Source organism: Schistocerca serialis, chromosome 3 (assembly GCF_023864345.2).
Source record: "Schistocerca serialis cubense isolate TAMUIC-IGC-003099 chromosome 3, iqSchSeri2.2, whole genome shotgun sequence".
NCBI lineage: Eukaryota > Metazoa > Arthropoda > Insecta > Orthoptera > Acrididae > Schistocerca > Schistocerca serialis.
The window spans coordinates 341,855,657-341,877,150 of NC_064640.1; the positions used below are offsets into that span (position 1 = coordinate 341,855,657).

The window sequence follows — 21,494 nt, forward strand, 5'->3', positions numbered from 1 at the left end:
GGTGATTCGACCTGTTGTGTTGCCATTCATGAACCACATTCCATGGGGTGTTTTCCAACAGGACTAATGTAACCCAAGATGCTCTACATAGTGTCGACATGTTGCCTTCGCCTGGTCGATAACTAGATCTGTCGCCGATCGAACACATATGGGACATCATGGGACGATATCTCCAGCGGCATCAACAACAAGCATCAACCGTCCCTGTATTGTCCGAAGAAGTGCGTCACATATGGAGCTCCATCCCACAAAATGACATCCCGGACCTGTAAAACACAATGTATGCATGTTTACATGCTCGCATTCAACGTTCTGTCAGTTACATCGGTCATTAATGTACCACATTTCACATTTGAAATGGCTTACCTCGCACTTACCTTAAACTGTGATCTTGCAGTGTTAATCACTTAAGTACGTTAACCATACAAATCTATTTCCGAAATTTCATTACCCTACATGAATTATTTTTTTCCGTCAGTGTATTTCCCTGTGATTTCTGTAAGAAAAATTTATCCGTACTAAGAGTGGTCGTAATATAATTCTTGTGTAATGAAATCTCGGTTCAAGGTCAGTATCATATTAGTGCAATTATCTCTGACTCCATATTAAAAACAGTACTTTGAAACTGTAAGCGGTGTTACTGTTTTATGCCGGAAATTGGATAGTATATTCGCACCGTAGATAAAACTTACGTTACTTCATTAACTATATGACATGTGGAAGTACGGAAAATGATAGCTCGTATCTCGCAGTAAATTTCTTGGCAGAACTTTGCCATTCAACCTTAAGGGTTAAAACTACCGTAACGGCCTAAAAGAAGTGTTTCCTTGACCATTTTTTTAATGCGGAAGAAAAGGTGATAGATAATACTTGGGGTGGTTACTGAGCATATCTTTCAGTTTATAAAAAAAGATTTTTTCAAAACAAATTTTTAATGGTGACACTGCAGCAGCTCTTCTGAGGCACGTTGAATTTGAGGCGATCTGTGGCATGCACTATAATTGGTGCCAATTTGAATCTAGAAAAAAAGAGAAAGATAAATGTAATCAAAACGAATGAAGTTAAGGAAAGATATAGGGGATCTTAGAAATATTGTTTCTTCAGTGATTGTCAAGTGTGTGGATGAAATCCTTCTATTGTCACCAAAAAAGGACAATCATTTCTTAATAAATATTGTTTAAAGTAACTAATCGAAAATCCCCTACCTGGTTCACTTTGAAATGTTATTTCAAAGTTGCCATTAAATTTTCAAATAAAAAAAAATTCTCGTGCGAATTTATTAAGTGCAGTGAAATTGCTGTCTACAAAAACCCAAATGCCGACCGCGGTGGCCGAGCTGTTCTAGACGCTTAGTCGGAACCACGCGGCTGCTACTGCCTCGGGAATGGATGTGTGTAATGTCCTTAGGTTAGTTAGGTTTAAGTAGTTCTAAGTCTAGGGGACTGATGACCTCCGATGTTACGTCCCATAGTGCTTAGAGCCATTAAAACCATTTGAAAAAACTCAAATGCATACACGTGGAAGACGAAGAATAAACCGAGCGTGGTGGCGCAGTGGTTAGCACACCGGACTCGCATTCGGGAGGACGACGGTTCAATCCCGTCTCCTGCCATCCTGATTTAGGTTTTCCATGATTTCCCTAAATCGTTTCAGGCAAATGCCATGATGGTTCCTTTGAAAGGGCACGGCCGATTTCCTTCCCCATCCTTCCCTAACCCGAGCTTGCGCTCCGTCTCTAATGACCTCGTTGTCGACGGGACGTTAAACAACACTAACCTAACTAAGAATAATGCAATAAACAAATAATGTGTGGTGTCACCGCCAGGCACCACACTTGCTAGGTGGTAGCTTTAAATCGGCCGCGGTCCATTTAGTACATGTCGGACCCGCGTGTCGCCACTGTGTGATCGCAGACCGAGCGCCACCACAAGGCAGGTCTCGAGATACAGAATAGCACTCGCCCAGTTGTACGACGACTTTGCTAGCGACTACACTGACGAAGCCTTTCTCTCATTTGCCGAGAGACAGTTAGAATAGCCTTCAGCTGAGTCAATGGCTACGACCTAGCAAGGCGCCATTAACCATTTTAAGATAGAGTCTCACTTGTATCATCAAGGAATGCTGTATAAAAATGATGGATTAAAAGTTAAGTATTATAGCAGCTACGTACTTTTCTTGCTACTATTCATTACGTATCCTGTTTCAGACCTCTCTCTAGCCTACGTGAGATTAACGCGTGCCTTTCAGCTACTTCAGTGTGGCGTAGCTGTCTTGTTACGCCACAACATAATGAGTAACGGAAAGAATAAAAACTTTTCATAGCAATAAGTAAAGGTGCGATCTGTTAATGATCGTAACAAATAAAACCGTAAAAGAAAAAAACCGTAGTGTTACAGTGACCACTGAAGATGCTTTAAAAATAAGGCGAAACGCGCCTGGTCTTATCAAGACCTTTATTACAGTTGCAAAGGCAGTAGTTGACCTATTCACACTAAATATTTCTGTTAAACGTGACTGAAGCTGCAAAGAGTGTTTATAAAATTCGTAAAACGGTCGTGGTTCGTACCCAGATCCAGTGACGTGGATAAATTTAAGCACTCTGCTTGTTCTCTTCAACTAAGATCTAACTTGCATAGAGAGAGTATGTGCAGTGCTTGTTGTTGATGGGCGAAATGCAGTCGGTTACTTACGTTTAATATTATTTTCTTACTCCGGCTAGTGCAGAAGTATCATGTTATGGGAGACACAGGTTCGGTAAACAGGAAGTAACAGGCTCAGCAAACAGGAAGTGATGAAACACTGATTTCACGCATTATTATGAATGGCGTCGACTGTGCAGTGAAATTTTTTGTAAAACATCCGGAGGAATGTATTTGTGTGACAATATGACTATCCGTCATACGCAAACACTTACGGGCGTTGCAGATTGCAGCTGCTTTCATTATTTGTGAGATGAACTTCAAAATGTTCAAATGTGCGTGAAATCATATGGGACTTAACTGCTAAGGTGATCAGTCCCTAAGCTTACACACTACTTAACCTAAATTATCCTAAGGACAAGCTCACACACCCATGCCCGAGGGAGGACTCGAACATCCGCCGGGACCAGCCGCACAGATGAACTTCCCCGATCAAAATGGTTTGCTGCGACGCTCCTAGAATGATTTTTATGGAATAAAGGTTTTGTCCAGCACAATAGCTATTAGCTCCTTTCCTTGGTGGTTAAATTGAATTTTCCTCGTGTGACCGATCACACTCATGATGCTTACAAAGCTCTATAAGTACCCTGTAAGCGCCTAATCTAATCTACGCCGACCACAGTGCAACTCATAAGGCCGTACCACAGTTAGGAGTCTTTGTTTCTTCCACCAGTCCATTCCAAACTTCCCCTGAGTGCCTTGCTGTTGTACATGTTCCTACTTGCAGTCTCCTTACGATTACTCGAGATACATCGGTGTTCTGCTATTTTTGATCAACTTCCTGTCGCTATTAAATTCAGTTAAATTATTATAGGCAGATGTTGTGTGGCTAAGAGCGCGTCAAGTAGAGTTCCCAAGATTGGAGTTTTCTTTGCAAAACAGCTGGCGATGCCAACAAAAAGGAATCTGCTCTAATTATTAACGAACTTTGAGTATGAGAGCGCCACTGGTTTTCGACTTACAACTAAGTTTTCTTACGATGTAGCAAAATTCATTTTGTTCGATCGCCTCAGTGCTGGTGAGCGAGAGTTTACTGCAGACTTGTACCTGAGCTCCGCCGAAAGACAAAAACGACGGAGCTGCAGGACAGCCTGATGAAAATGTTACAGGCAGGAAAAGGAATTGCAAACCTGTCTGGACTCAAACGAGTGCCACTTTGAAGGTAACCACGCCTAATTCAACATACCTATTTTCGTTTCTTTCCTACCTCGTACAAGATACACTATGTGATCAAAAGTATTCGGACACCTGGCTGAAAATGACCAAGTTCGTGGCGCCCTCCATCGGTAATGCTGGAACTCAATATGGTGTTGCCTCACCCTTAAGCCGGGTTCCCACAGGGCGTGACACGCTAGCGTGAGACATGCTGTCGTGGAACACTACCTGTGTGAACGAAGAAACGTGAGTTTGACTGTGACGTCACGGGCAGGCGTGAGGGCTCACGCTTCATATCAAACGTGTTTGATTTTCAGTCGTGAGTTTGCCTCGTCTGTGGCTGTGTCAGATTACAAAATCTAGTGCTACGAATGACAAGATGGCTACTAGTGCCATTAAAGGTCGTGTGATCAACTTGCAAGACAGAGAAACTTTAGAATTTCTGGAACTTTACCCTACTGAGCAGGTCTTGTATGATGTAAGTAGAGAAGAACACAGAGACCGAGATGCAAGAATGGCTGCTGCCAAAACAATTAGTGATGCGCTCCAAATTCCAGGATTCGGACCGAAAGAAGTAATTGCGAAATTTAAAAACTTCGAGGAGTTCGTATTGTCAGGAACTGAAGAAAATAATCGTAAGCGGACGGTCTGGAGCTGGTACTGACGATGTTTATAAACCAAAAATCTTCTGGTTTGAAAAGATAAATTGGGAAAGTATGTTGCGTCAATGCTACGCAGTATTGGGCCTCCAATTGCCATGAGGCTTCAAGAGTTAATTACGTCACAAATAACAAATGCGATGTGCCCACCACCAACTCCCTCCAACCAATCAACACTACCAAGAGACAGAGAATCAAATATGAGTCCTGATTTCTCAGATAACTATTTATTTACAAATTTATAGGTCGATCTTATTTTATTACTCAAACGATTACTTTCTTTCTGTGCTGGTAAACATTTTTAATGATCAATATTATTATGCTGATCTACCATTTTCGTATTATTGTTTCTTTCTATTCCTTAAATACTTAGACCTAGAATACTCGTTCATTACTATGTTGAAAATTCAAATAAAATAATAAACGAAAAAGTTGTATACTATATGTTATTGTAATTACCTGTATGTATTCCATAAGTGCCTTGTGGACCGCTTCGTTTATTGTGTTCTTTGGAACACGAAATAAATATTCCAGACTTTTAAAAGAGTCCACTGTGGCTAAATAGCGTAAATTTACTTGAAGTTTAATATTTGCTTTTACCGCTTGTCTCATATTAGTATCTGGTTTTGAAATCAGAGGTGTAACGCGTTACAAAAGGTAGTCAAACTGCGCCTGAGACATTCGTAATAAGTTTTTGAAATCTTCAGGGTAATGGTTTCCTAGTTCCATGTCAACCAAATTATGTGCCCTCGATGTTCTTTGAAGTATCCAGTTCCTGACCCATCATCGTCTTTTCTTCCGTTTTTCTTGAGGTTCCACCAACCGATTCATTCTCTGTGCCAAAACAGTAGCAAAAACCGAACTCACCACAACCTAGTACGTGTTCCAAACAGAGAACACTAAAAAGTTTTGGATACTGTAGAGCCTGCCGGCCGCGGTGGCCGTGCGGTTCTAGGCGCTGCAGTCTGGAACCGGACTGCTACGGTCGCAGGTTCATGTGTGTGGTGTCCTCAGGTTAGTTAGGTTTAAGTAGTACTAAGTTCTAGGGGACTGATGACCTAAGATGTTAAGTCCCATAGTGCTCAGAGCCATTTGAATCATTTGAACTGCAGAGCCTCAGTCATTCAGCATTTTTGTAGGCATGGGCCACCATATGACTGTGTATATCTGTATATTTCCTGTGTACAATCTAGGTTTCGGCTTTTCCACAATGATCGAGTGCAATGGTATTAGACCATTAACGTATTTTGCTGTTTACTATGCAGGATGACATATTATTCCACGCCATTATAGAGAACAATGTTTTAACCGTTAATATTTGTGAGCAATACTCAAGAATCGGTCGAACAAGTGTTTTGAAATGCAGTTTTCCACAAACAGTCGAACGTAAAAGAATGAGTATTTGGCTATATCCTTAATACTACATGCAATACAAGTACCTTTCGGCAGGCTACTCACCTGGGCCTACTCACCTTTTTTTAACAGCATTCTGTAGCTCGTAAGAGTGGGAGTATAGCACAATAGCACACTTCATTATTTACCATGAGTGATTGTTGAAAGAAAAAGAGGGAGATTGTGTTAAACTTGCTGACGACAGCTTAAGCCACGCCTCATTTTTTATTCCATTGCCACGTTAACCTAGCATAACAGGACAGAAAGAACTTTGTTCGCGATGTAACAGTTCGGTTTCACATTTAATGCAGTTTCTGAATTTAGTTTGAAAAAAATGGTTATGAGCTCAGAAGTACTCCATATCACTGTATTCCACGTTTCATGGCCTCTAGAATACCGTTACAAAAAGCACATCGTCCCCTTAAAGAAAACTACTTAAAGTAGCTTCTATATGTCAAAACAGGACACAAAAGTTCTGAGGGTTAACCGCACAGCAAAATATTTGTTCCTTTGCGAATTTTCATTTTCTAAGGCCATCGTTTCGACAGGTCCGCACTGTTGTGAAATATTACGGGCATTTATATTTACATAGAAGTTTCACACGCTCCCGTTAGGTGATTATAAAATCTGAAACCGAATGACAGCACCGTTATTCTGACAGGCTAACCTTCAATTACCTAATCAGAATTTTTCTGCAGTACCTTGTCATACTTGAAATGCGTAAATTTTTAAACTACCAGTCCTGTGAGTGATATAATGCCATTCAGGTGAAGCAGTGTAAAAGTTCTGTACGACTAATAATTCGCTATGAACTGAGTGGCAGAAATATTCAACACTAATTAACTACCTCAATTTTCAGCGCCTAACCATGAGTAGGTGCAACGGTTTTCCGTTGCGACGTATCGTTTGACGAGAAACGTTCACGCTTTCCGTTTAATAGAGAGCAGTTCTCCGAAATAGGAGCGACTGAGTGATATTTAAAGAAATAGCACCGAAGTTCACCACACCTCTAATAAAACTGCGCAAGAGCCTTTTTGTAACGTGTCACAATAGCCTCAAGTTTGGAGTATGAAATTTTATTAATTTCATTTAAACGTTTAGTTTACCTGGAGATATTGAATTTGTGACTCACATATGAAAATCGTTTTTTGCTCTTGCAGAATATATCTAAAGTTTGTGGACATCTGTAATGTTTGTCAAAATCCTTGTGATCGAAAAAAATCTACCAAGAGCTGTAGGACGTAAAATAGCAATACATAAATTTTTCTTGTTTAATATTCGTAACCTTTTTATTCAGCGATATTTTACAACGTTTTATTTTCATTTAGTATTTATTACTAATGGTTCAAATGGTTCTGAGCACTATGGGACTTAACATCTATGGTCATCAGTCCCATAGAACTTAGAACTACTTAAACCTAACTAACCTAGGGACATCACACAACACCCAGCCATCACGAGGCAGAGAAAATCCCCGACCCCGCCGGGAATCGAACCCGGGAACCCGGGCGTGGGAAGCGAGAACGCTACCGCACGACCACGAGCTGCGGGCTATTACTAATGTTCGAGAACTCTATTGCGAAGTGATCGCTATTATATAGGACTAATTAATATTCCCATGAAATAATTCGTATAAATAACGGAGTAGTTTGTTAAACGAAATGACGTAGACCATTGAAAAGTATAACTGCTAATCCGACTGCTATGTCAACTTTGCTACGTAGCCACGACGCTTTTACCACGCAGTAGATCCTTACAAGGGAACCTCCCCATCGCACCCACCTCAGATTTAGTTACAAGTTGGGACAGTGGATAGGCCTTGAAAAACTGAACACAGATCAATTGAGAAAACAGGAAGAAGTTGTGTGGAACTGTGAAAAAATAAGCAAAATATACAAACTGAGTAGTCCATGGACCACATAGGCAACATCATGGAGAACGTGAGCTCAGGAGCGCCGTGGTCCCGTGGTGGCGTGAGCAGTTGCAGAATGAGAGGTCCTTGGTTCAGGTCTTCCCTCGAGTGAAAATTTTACTTTCTTTATTTTTTCCTAGTTATTATCTGTCCGTTCGTTCATTGACGTCTCTGTTCATTGTAATAAGTTTAGTGTCTGTGTTTTGCGATCGCATCGCAAAACCATGCGATTAGTAGACGAAAGGACGTACCTCTCCAATGGGAACCGAAAACATTTGATCGCAAGGTCATAGGTCAACCGATTCCTCCACAGGAAAACACATCTGATTTATTCTATACGACACTGGTAACGGCATGTGCGTCACATGAAAGGAATATGTTGTCGACCCACCTAACTTGTACACTTGGCGAATGGGTAAAAAGATTCTTCTACCTTGCCCGATTTAGGTTTTCTTGTGGATGTGATAAACACTCCCAAAAAAGTGATGAAAACATAAGAGTTTGTCACGTAAACTGAAAATAAAAAGTTAAACTTTTTCACTCGACGGAAGATTTGAACCAAGGAGCTTTCGTTCCGAAGCTGCTCACGTTACCACGAGACCACGGCGCTCCTGCGTTCCCAGTGTCCTTGATGTTGCATATCTTGCCATGAACTAGTCAGTTTGTATATTTTGCTTATTTTTTCACAGTTCCACACAACTTCTTCCTGTTTTCTCAATTGATCTGTGTTTATCAAGGCCTATCCACTGTGCCAACTTATAACTAAATCTGAGGGGGGTGCGATGGGGAGGTTCCCTTGTTAGAACTCGTTTCAGATAAACTTCTCGTCCACTGCCAATGAGTTTATCGATATTGATGAGACTTGTCGAAAACTTAAGTAAACACAGTCTTTGGATCTGAAACCTGTGTCTTACTTACGCTCACTCTGTTACACTGATGAGACAAAACATTATGACCACCTGTTTGAAAACGTACTGTTCCATCTTTGTAACGCAACATATCAGAGATTCCTTATGGATTCGACGACTCTTTAGTAAGTTTCCGGGGGTATGTGGCACCATACACTCTAAGACGGAAATCGGTAGGTGTGATTTACATGTGCATAGAAACAAATGACTACAACCTTTTTTTAAAAAAAGTGGATGAGGTATTCAACACAAAAATCTCCACAAATTGAGCAAGTCAGTTACGAGTTTGTTCACCTCTGCAAGCAGAGCACGTTCTGTCCGGTTGGTTGGACAGCCTTGGCCATAAAGCTCCAAACGTTGTCAGTTGGGGAGGGATCCAGAAACCTTGATGGCCAAGGTAAGGTTTGGCAAGCACGAAGATAAGCAGTACAAACACTCGCCGTAAGAGGGCGGGCATTATCCTGCTGACATCTAACCCCATTATGGCTTTCCATGAAGGGCATCAGAACGGGGCGTACAATGTTGACATACCGCTGTGCTGTAAGGGTGCTCCAGATCACAATAAAAGGGATCCATTTCATTTCTTAGCGGCGCCCTAACAGCACAACTGTACATCGACGAAATTCTACGCACCGTTATGTTGTCGTTCATGGCAAGCCATCCAGGGGTTAGATTCCAATAAGATAATTCACGCTCGCACACGGCGAGAGTTTCTACTGCTTATCTTTGTGCTTGCCAGACCCAGCCTTGGCCATCAAGGTCACCGGATCTGTCCCCAGTTGAGAAGGTTTGGTGCATTATGGGCAGCCTCCAACCAAGACGGGAGTTTGACGTTCTAACACGCCAGTTGGACAGAATTCGGCACGATATCCCTCATGAGGACATCTAACAACTCTGTCAGTCAATGCCAAGCTGTATAACTGCTTGCATAAGGGCCAGGGTAGTACCAACGCGCTACTGACTCGATCAATTTGTAAGGTTCTTTCTCTTAAATAAATCAGACAGTTTTTCTGAAATTGTAATGATATTTTTGTCTGTACAACACACTATCGATTTCCGTCCCTTTAGGATAATTATTTTCTGGTGTGCCATTTTTATTTTTTATTTTATTTCATTTTAACTTTTTTTTTTTATTTCGCGGCTACGACATCAACACGAGTCCGCTTTCGTGCACCTCAGACCACCGTAGAACGATTCCGGCCTCCTGACACGGACAATAAGGTAGTGTAGCACGATTCTGTACTTCTGACATGGACAGTTATACTGCTGGAAGATGCCGGCGCCGTCGGGGCGCATCAAGCATAGAGACACACAGGTGGTCTGCTGTAATAACCACGTAGTCAACATCTCTCATGGTGGCTTAGGTTACACCGGAGATGTCATGGGGACCCAGGTGAATGTTCTCCATAGCATTATACTGCTCCCACTGGCCTGCGTCTTGGCGAGGTGCATATTTCGAGGAGTCGTTCGCCTGTATGATGGCGTATCCGAACACGACCATCGACCTGGTGTAAAAATAAACGTGAAACATGCGACCAGGTGACAAGTTTCCGCTGATACACGGTCCGATCTCGATGATCTAGTGCCCACTGCAAATGTAATTAACGATTTAGTTGAGTCTACATGTGAACACGTAGATGTCGTCTACTTTGGAGCCCCTTGTTCAACAATGTGCTCTGAGACACTTGTACCTGCAGCAGCGTTGCACTAGGTGAGCAGACTGCATCCAGTCGCGCTTTACACAGCGAGCAAGGTGCCGTAAATGCTGCCAGGTGGCCATTACTCCCGCGTTGGGCAGTGATTATAATGTTTTCGCTCATCAGTAGTTTCTTTCTAGCAGTTCCCAGTTATTTTCCTTCTGTCCAACAGTAAACTTGTATCTCTGTCACACTGTTAACACTATCCATGCGTTTCTCATCCATATCTATTTCTTTTTTCTTCCTTCCGTCGAATCAGCTAGCCTTAGTCCGCTGTTTCTCGCACATCCTCTGGTCAGTCAAAGTCTTGTCCACATTTTATTTCATCTGTGATGCTGTCACACATTTCTGTTGTATTTAGTTACATCCGACAATTTCTCAACATTATATTAGTAGAAATGACTTTACTTATATTCCGTATGTGCAATATTGTATCTATTATTATTAATATTACTGTTATTATCATCATGTACTGCTCATGTGTCATACAAATCGTAATGTTCACTCACTAAATACATCTGGTTAGATGTAAGAGAGGACATGTAGCCCGTAATTTTGTCACTTGAAATAACTTCATATATAAATAAATGGAAAGATGCCAAACGTAAACTTTCAGTAATAGCACAAATATGAAGATTTGTTTATAATGTTTCTCTTTGGGTGAGCAGTTTGCACCCAATGTTTGTATAAGTTTTTCTGACGTATCATTTCATTGTTGACTGAATATATAATATTAGCGAAGAAAAGCACTTCACTACGTCGCTGAATTTTTATACAGTATGCATTAAGAGATAATTGAAAAGTCAGTATAAAATAGGACACACTCTAATCTTTATCGAAAAGCCTATCTCTATTTCGTTTGGATGTAGATGTCTCAAGAATAACGAGGAATAAATTGATTGTTTGACAAAAAGACAGAAACCGAGAGAGACAAGGATTAAATATTCGGGCAAGATAGTGTGCTAATTGAAAATGGAAAAACTGTGTGTAAATCTGTAGCCCAAAGCTAAGGTGTTTAGATTTTAATTCTAAATTTAGACAATGTTGTGGTATAGGTATCAGAGTGACTGATTTGCACTACGACCGCCTGCCGAGGTGGCCGAGCGGTTCTAGGCGCTACAGTCTGGAACGGCGTGACCGCTACGGTCGAGGGTTCGAATCCTGTCTCGTGCAGTAGTTCTAAGTTCTAGTGGACTGTTGACCTCAGAAGTTAAGTCCCATAGTGCTCAGAGCCATTTGAACCATTTTGCACTACGACCTTCTAGATAAAATTCTAAATAATATTACGGCTATGAAAATTATATTATAGTGTGTAATAATGTATAACACAAGAAAAGTAATATAAGTGTGTCAAAAATGCTCTTAGAAACGTGTAGGTAAGATTCTTCGCACAGAACAAAAACACCCCTTGTTGAGTCCAGTTAGACGCGGACTTAATCGGAAAGCTTACAACTGGTTTATTTTTTATCAAATATATTTGTACTATGTAGAAGAATATCTCCTAATTCAGTGGCGGCTCTTGACCGCACATTCGTAATTTTTTAAGTAGAGTGGTTACGCGTCTATTATCGTATACTTTCAGAGGAGTTAGTGTTTGCTATTAATTGGCTCTGAGCACTATGGGACTCAACATCTGTGTTAATAAGTCCCCTAGAACTTAGAACTACTTAAACCTAACTAACCTGAGGACATCATACACATCCATGCCCGAGGCAGGATTCGAACCTGCGACCGTAGTGGTCGCGCGGTTCCGGACTGAGCGCCTAGAACCGCTAGACCACCGCGGCCGGCTGCTATTAATTATGATACACCCTGTGTAGGTCAGATGATCTAGATCCTTAAGTTCTAGCATACGCTGCAGTGGTTCACTGAGATCGTTGTATATATTTGTCATAACTAACTAATTAACGCAATAATCGTTTCTTTATTTTCTCATTTGAATCTATGCGTAACTTCCGTCTGTGATTTGAACTCTTCAGCAGTTACGCTAATTTCGCTGGTTTTAATTTAGTTTCGTGTACCAGTACCTCTTATTTCCAGCTTCTACAGAGATGACACTCGTATGAAATTGTTCTCTTCCTTTAAATTCACAAAATGATGAAATTCACTCTGTATTATGTACGGTACACAAATGTTCTTTATTCCATATTATTTGTTTGTATTCTCAGCGCATGGTTCCGTGAGCCCAGTGTTTGGCGCCATGTTCCTTCTTGCAGCCATTCCTGTTGTTGGGAAACTCTGTGCCCAAAGTGACGAAACACTCAGACTTCACTGTGCTCTGAGGGCGAAGTTTTAAAATATCGATATGTACTGTATCAATGTTATGAGAGATTTTGATATTGTTGATAGAAAAATACCGATATTTTGAAACGTATGATCTTTTCGTCCAACCCTACGGGTGAGAAGCATCGGGACTAAAATACTTCTCATATGTGTTTTGCACATGAAATATTGTACTTTCCATTAACATTTCAGACAGCGAGAGTCCATTTCCAATACACTACAGTCACGTTTGGGCCTAGTCTACGTTACTTTCACAGTGCATCTCTCTTTTCTTGATCCAGGTATTCAGGGTTAAGGAGAGCGCACATTCTGCCTCATAGTTCGGAGTAGGGATTGGCAATTTCCGCCATTCTCATACCGTGCTGTCACCAAAGGAGTTCGATTTTCACAAAGTAACTATCATTTGCAATGGTAGAAATTATATACGGAAGTAACAAATTTTCATGAATATGCACTACAGATACCTCATTTCTAGTACTGAATATGAAATTAAATTAAGCTGATTGTAAGACATTTACTGTTAGATTGCAAAGATCGCTAGTAGCTGTAATGTGCAAGAAATCTGCCGATGAGAACTATAGTGCCTGTGAGATAAGAAAAGACGAAAAATATAATACATCAGTTTCGATATTCAATATATAACATCAGTTAATCGATAGAGTGATAATTTATGTATCGCCGATGTATACCGACATTATTATGAAAAAATGGCTCTGAGCACTATGAGACTTAACATCTTAGGTCATCAGTCCCCTAGAACTTAGAACTACTTAAACCTAACTAACCTAAGGACATCACACACATCCATGCCCGAGGCAGGATTCGAACCTGCGACCGTAGCAGTGCCACGGTTCCGGACTGCAGCGCCTAGAACCGGAAGACCACCGCGGCCGGCTATTATGAAAAAATACTGATATTTAGAGCACTTCTCTGGATATTTTGCTAGTGTGTAACTTCTCGTAATGTGATGAATAACACAAATTAAATAAATTCTTCATCGTTTTCAAGGGGAGTATCCAGTCGACTGAAGGTAAAACCGCACTGAACTGAACTACACTGCAGCAGAGTGGAGCGGCACGACACGGTCAGAGATTGTTTTTTGTTTACATGACGCCGTATGAGACAGAATGCCCTGCGGGGCAGCGTAACTGCGCGGCGCAGCGGTGGGCGCCGAAGTTGAGCAACTGGCTAACTATAACGCCCCGTGCGGCGTCGCGTAGTTCCGTTCTCGTTAGAACGGTATAGAAAGTGAACCGACACTGCACGTCATTCAAATTGCAGCTCTTCTGACATCGAAATTAAAGTTCGTTTACCATAAAGGCGTTATATGAGTGGATGTCCGGAGCGATACGACCTTCAAAATGAAAATTGCAGGAATAGTACCAGGAAAATAAGTTGCTAATGATATGGGAGTAAATATGACGTACGAATACTTGCAAATTACACTTTTTTATTTTGTGAAACACTATTACCTCTCTATTATGACTGCATGCTTATTATTACATTTCTTCTACTTATTTTATCTTCGACAACATCCCCTGTTTAGATGTCGATTTGCCAGGCCAAACTACCTTGCGGGGAACTGAAATAATATCTGAATTTATCAGGTATCTGGAAGGCAATATTTACAAAATTGTCACTTACATGAGGAATGTCCCGTAATTGTATCTCTTCAGTCTCTTCGCTGTCAAACAACAATGTATCGTTTCTAAGAAAAGTGGCAAGAATCAGACAGATATTGCAAGACTAAATCCTAAATATTTGGCACAGTATTCCAAAAGCGATTCCTTGAGCTCTTCGGGCTGTCTTCTATCTGCAACCGTATAATTTTTTTCCGATTTGTCATCAACTCTGTACCAGAATAAGGTCTCGTCAAAGGGCTTTTAATGGAGAAGCTTTGTCTCCAAGAAACATGTCAGTCAGTCTGACTCTCGTGCCGAGAAACTCTTTTGAGATTGGTATATTCAAGATACTTATTACTAGTTATTTTTTGCTAAATCTGACCGTGAAAAGATCCCATCATCGCTAATCTTTGCAAGGCCATCAACGTTCACATACACACAATACCCTGGTTGCCAGAACTCCTGGAGATAGACACAGTCCCTTTGACTGTTCAGAGATGTCACTAAATCCTCCAAAAGATGTAAACAACCATGCATGAGCAGCGCATATTAGACGGAGGGAGTCCGACAGCCGATCAGTTCCAGTCATTCCACCAGGAAGGAGGTACACGGCTCGTGTTGTCTTTAGTTCAGCCATGCCTAGACGGTCAATACCTTGGTTCGATCGCGTCCGCACTGTTACTTTGTGCCAGGAAGGGATCTCAAGAAGGGAAGTGTCCACGCGTCTCGGAGTGAACCAAAGAGATATCGTTTGGACACTGAGATACAGGGAGACAGGAACTGCCGATTACATGGCTCGCTCAGGCCGCCCAAGGGCTACTAGTGCAGTGGACGACCGCTACCTACGGATTATGGCTCGGAGGAACCCTCACAGCAACGCCACCATGTTGAATAATGATTTTCGTGCAGCCACAGGACGTCGTGTTACGAGTCAAACTGTGCGCAATACGCTGCATGATGCACAACTTCACTCCCGACGTCCATGGCGAAGTCCATCTTTCCAAAAAAATGGTTCAAATGGCTCTGATGTCATTAGTCCCATAGTACTTAAACCTAACTAACCTAAGGACATCACACACATCCATGCCCGAGGCAGGATTCGAACCTGAGACCGTAGCGGTCGCGTGGTTCCAGCCTCAATCGCCTCGAACCGCTCGGCCACAACAGCCGGCTCAGGACTGGCATCACGTTCTCTTCACTGATGAGTGTCGCATATGCCTTCAACCAGACAGTCGTCGGAGACGTGTTTGGAGCCAAACTGGTCAGACTGAACGCCTTAGACACACTTTCCAGGGAGTGCAGCAATGTGGAGGTTCCCTGCTGTTTTGGGGTGACATTATGTGGGGCCGACGTCCGCCGCTGGCGGTCATGGAAGGCGCCGTAACGTCTGTACAATACGTGAATGCCATCCTCCGACCGATAGTGCAACCATATCGGCAACATATTGGCGAGGCATTCGTCTTCATGGACGACAATTCGTTCCTCCAACCGAGCGGGGTGGCGCAGTGGTTAGCACACTGGACTCGCATTCGGGAGGACGACGGTTCAATCCCGTCTCCGGCCATCCTGATTTAGGTTTTCCGTGATTTCCCTAAACCGCTTCAGGCAAATGCCGGGATGGTTCATTTGAAATGGCACGGCCGATTTCCTTCCCCATCCTTCCCTTGCCCGAGCTTGCGCTCCGTCTCTAATGACCTCGTTGTCGACGGGACGTTAAACACTAATCTCCTCCTCCTCCTCCTCGTTCCTCCAACGTGCACATCCTGTGAATGACTTCCTTCAAGATAACGACTTCGCTCGACCAGAGTGGCAAGCATGTTCTCCAGACATGAACTCTATCGAACATGCCTAGGATAGATTGAAAAGGGCTGTTTATGGACGACTTGACCCACCAACCATTCTGAGGGATCTACGCCGAATCGCCGTTGAGGAGTGGGACGATCTGGACCAACAGTGCCTTGACGAACTTGTGGATAGTATGCTACGACGAATACAGGCATGCATCAATGCAAAAGGACGTGCTACTGCGTATTAGAGGTACCGGTGTGTACAGCAATCTGGACCACCACCTCTGTAGGTCTCACTGTATGGTGCTACAACGTGCAATGTGTGGTACTGAAGAGCAATAAAAAGGGCGGAAATGTTTATGTTGATCTCTATTCCAATTTTGTGTGCAGCTTCCGGAACTCTTGGAACCGAGGTGATGTAAAACTGTTTTTGATGTGTGTATATAAATTTACAAACTTCCTCACATAAGAAATTATTATCACATCCACGTCAGTTTCGTACATTCCGCTCGGAGGTTTCCAAACGACTTACGTACAGAACCTGCAACGTATTGTCGCGGCGTTGCAGTTCAAATACCGTGTACTAAATGGAACTGCACTGCTCTGCAGCAGTGAAGTTCCACTCAGTGTGGTCTTACCTTTGTGCTCAGTGCAAGTGTTGTCTACTGTGACAAGTTACACTCAAATACTTACAGGTATGTAACATCTATGGTCACTTGCATCTTCAGTACCGTTAAATTTTAGGTAATCCAGTATAATAGTCATCAGTGCAGTCAAATGCTTTGGAAAAACCACTGACTGCCGAGCTGATGTTTTTTTAATTTATTAAAAGAATATGAAGCAGCAGTAGTAGTCTGACAAATTATATTTTGTGTTGAGAGGGAAGTGAGAGTGGTCCTGATATGATATCGGCAGTTTGCAACGTGAAGTCATTTTGAAGTGATGAGTAAATTGAGTGGATTATCAGTTTCAAAACCTTCGAAAAGTATTACAGTAGCAAAACTGAGAAGTTAAAAGAGTAGTCACAAAAGTAAGTTTCGCTATTCTGTTATTTCTATGACGTTTATAGAGGAAATCAAAATACTATGACTACAAAACATCTTCCCTTACAGGGGCGGGCAAAAATAGGGGAAAACAAAAAAGTCAACACATCACCATGCCTAATACAGTGTAGGAATATCGTTGACATTCAAAACAGCTCCCAGTCGTCTCGGAATGGATAAACACCTTGACCTTGGATTTCTCATCAGTTTGGTCCTGAGGAACTAGACGTGTAAATAAAAAAAAATGAAACAGGTCCTATATGATTTTCAAGTGTATCTTATGACGCTCTTTCTCCAAAGTAGTGAGAAGTTCAGCCAACTATCATTGAGGTGGATTGTGATCACGTACCATACTCTCAAATGTAGACCACAATGGCTCTATAATATTGTGATCTGGTGAATGTAGTGGAAGACCGACATGCGGAAATTCATCCTCTTGCTCAAAATGATCAGTCCTGGACAATGCGAGCTGTGTGAACAGGTGACCTGTCGTTTTAGCATACAGCATCACCTTTGGAGAACAAACATTATACCCTGGGATGGACTTGATCAGCCAAAATGGTCTCATAATCCTTGCGAACTGGCAGCGTAACCATCGAGCAATATGAATATCACGATATCTCTGCCCAAGATATTACCGAACCCGCGCCATGTTTCACTCTTGGGTCATAAAGTCAGCCAAAAGTTGGAAACAGCGTGAAACAAGACGCATCCGACCAAATGACATTCTTCAATTGCTCCACAGTCCAGGTTTTATGTGTTCGTCTCCACGTTTTCCTATTACAGGCATACGCATCAGTGATCAGTGGTTTTTTAATTCCTGCTAGCCCTACAATTCCCAGCTTATGTAGGACACTTCGTGGTGTTTTGTTGCTGACACGGTTCGGGAGTGCGACATTCAGCTCTGCTGTGACGTTTGGAGCTATCGTTCTCTTATTTTGCGTCGCAGTCTTTTCCAATGACCGTCTGTCACGGTCACTCAACCGATATTTTCGTCCGCGCTGTGACTTAGCGGGTGATACTTTTCCGCTTTCCCTACATGCGACATAAAGCTTCGATACGGTGCATTTTGGAACACCGAACACTTCCGCTTCCTTGGTTATGGCAGCAAACACAACACGGGTACCGACGTTCGAATTCACTTACCTCTGACGCCATGCAGTCACAACTATACAGAGCACTGTTCTGGTCACGACTGACACTCGCAACGTACTGAGGACACCGCACAGGTGCCGTTCGTGCTGGAGTACAACAGCGCAACATGCGGGCTTCGTTAGCATTTGCATTTATTTTCAAGCACGTATTTCTCGCGGTGTCCACATATTTTTCTTCCATCCCTTTTACTTCTCCACGTGTAGGGTGTATTTCTATAAACAGTGAGATACCTATCATACATGACAATGAGATTTATCAACCGCACACATCAGAATCTGTGACGTGTTCCGCCTGGAGAAATGCATAGGGCCATCAGTATCGTCGCTCAAGCTATATAAATATACACTACTGGCCGTTAAAACTGCTACACCACGAAGATGACGTGCTACAGACGCGAAATTTAACCGACAAGAATAACATGTTGTGATATGCAAATGATTAGCTTTTCAGAGAATTCACACAAGGTTGGCGTCGGTGACGACACCTACAACGTGCTGACATGAGGAAAGTTTCCAACCGATTTCTCATACACAAACAGCAGTTGACAGGGGTTGCCTGGAGAAACGTATTTGTGATGCCTCGTGTAAGGAGGAGGATTGCGTACCATCACGTTTCCGACTTTGATAAAGGTCGGATTGTAGCCTATCGCGATTGCGGTTTATCGTATCGCGACATTGCTGCTCGCGTTGGTCGAGATCCAATGACTGGTACCAGAATATGGAATCGGTGCGTTCAGGAGGGTAATACGAAACGCCGTACTAGATCCCAACGGCCTCGTATCACTAGCAGTCAAGATGACAAGCATCTTATCCGCATGGCTGTAACGGATCGTGCAGCCAAGTCTCGATCCCTGAGTCAACAGATGGGGACGTCTGCAAGACAACAACCATCTGCACGAACAGTTCGACGACGTTTGCAGTAGCATGGACTATCAGCTCAGAGACAATGGCTGCGGTTACCCTTGACGCTGCATCACAGACAGGAACGCCTGCAATGGTGTACTCGACGACGAACCTGGGTGCACGAATGGCAAAACGTCATTTTTTCGGATGAAGCCAGGTTCTGTTTACAGCATCATGGTGGTCGCATACGTGTTTGGCGACATCGCGGTGAACACACATTGGAAGTGTGTATTTGTAATCGCCATACTGGCGTATCATCCGGCGTGATGGTATGGGGTGCCATTGGTTACACCTCTCGGTCACCTCTTGTTCGCACTGACGGCACTTTGAACAGTGGACGTTACATTTCAGATGTGTTACGACCCGTGATTCTACCCTTCATTCGATCCCTGCGAAACCCTACAATTCAGCAGGATAATGCACGACCTTTCTGGATACAGAAAATGTTCGACTGCTGCCCTGGCCAGCACATTCTCCAGATCTCTCACCACTTGAAAACTTCTGGCCAATGGTGGTCGAGTAACTGGCTCGTCACAATACACCAGTCACTACTCTTGTTGAACTGTGATATCGTGTTGAAGCTGCATGGGCAGCTGTACCTGTACACTCCATCCAAGCTCTGTTTGACTCAATGCCCAAGCGTATCAAGGCCGTTATTACGGCCTGAGGTGGTTGTTCTGGGTACTGATTTCTCAGGATCCATGCACCCAAATTGCGTGGTAATGTAATCACATGTCAGATCTAGTATAATATATTTGTCCAATGAGTACCCGTTTATCATCAGTATTTCTTCTTGGTGTAGCAATTTTAATGGCCAGTAGCGTAGAAATACCTCGCTCTTCGAAGCCGAGAACCCAAGACCCCGACTACATGAAGAATTACGCAACAGCTCCAGACCTGCTTGTCGTCACAATTTAGGGGCATGCTTTATCATGAAGAGGCACGAGACCCGATAAATGGACCAATGGCTCTGAGCACTATGGGTTTAACATCTGATGTCATCAGTCCCCTATAACTTAGAACTACTTAAACCTAACTAACCTATGGACATCACACACACATGCCCGAGGAAGGATTCGAAACTGCGACCGTTGCGGTCGCGCGCTTCCAGGCTGAAGCGCCTAGAACATCTCGGCCACTGCGGCAGGCCGAGACCTCCTGTTTCTTTCTTCAGATAGCGGCTTCCAGACTGCTCAACTTGATTTTCTCGTTGAACCGGAATCTTCGATGCTCACATTCACTGGAGACATTCTCTTCAAGGTGTAGCGGTAAGCCAACTTTCGTCGCACATCACAATTACGTACAAAAATGTACGTATAGCGAAGGAGATGATGTAGTTAAGGTTGAACATCTACCAAGAAGTGACAGAGGAATCCATAAATAAGATAGTGTATATTAACGTCCATTCTTTGAAACACACGGCAAAGAGTCAGCTGTTGTAGCGCCAATCGTGCAGTCACTCCGAGCCACTCAATAATCTCCTTTATGCTACATTGTTCTAGGGCATGTTCGACATTCAGATCCGTGACAAGATAACGCACGATTACTCGCCCATAGCCGGAAATCTTGGCCATTCGATCATTCGACCGTCAATAATATAGTCAAAGGTGCTATATGTTCAAGCTTCTGATCATCTTACACACGCCTTGTTTAGATTTCTACACCAGTTGTCATAACTGTCCATTTTTAACGAAAAACAACCTTAAAACTGTATTTCTAAGATATTTCTAACGCCCTGTTGTATGAGGGAGAGAGGTCACACCGAGCAGGTCGTTGCACTCAGACTAAATTTGCCAGTCCATGTCTACATAAATAACCTGCAAACCGCTGTGATGTGCGTCGCAGAGGTATTTCCCGTTGAAGCACGTATTACGGTTTGTTCTGCCTGTTCCACTCGAGTACGGAGCGCGAGCAGAATAATTGCTTACGCCTCCGTGAGTGCTGTAATTAGTGTAATCTTGTCTTCGCAGTCAGTGCTGGAACGAGGAGATGTGTAGTACACGTATAATCCTAAATTCTTCACTTAATACGGGTTCTTAGAACCCTGCAAGTAGGCTTTCGCAAAGTAGTCAGCATCTCTGCGACGTTCTCTCGTGAGTCAAATAAAAACACGGTGGCCATTCGCGCTGATCTTTGTATACGATTAACATCCTACGATGGTCCTATTTCGTTCGGGACCCACACACTTGAGTAATATTCTTGCTTCGATAGGACGAGAGGTTTGTCAGCAATCTCCTGTGTAGACTGATGACATTTTCCGAGTATCGTACCAGTGAACCG

The 21,494-nt window shown here is 42.8% G+C and overlaps 1 non-coding gene across 1 annotated transcript; it reads left to right on the top strand.

The window, feature by feature from the left end:
* Window positions 1-1,539: 1,539 nt before the first annotated feature.
* Trnaa-cgc (transfer RNA alanine (anticodon CGC)) lies at window positions 1,540-1,612 on the top strand. Its single transcript has one exon. It is a non-coding gene; the product is annotated as a tRNA-Ala (tRNA).
* The last annotated feature ends 19,882 nt before the right edge of the window (window positions 1,613-21,494 follow it).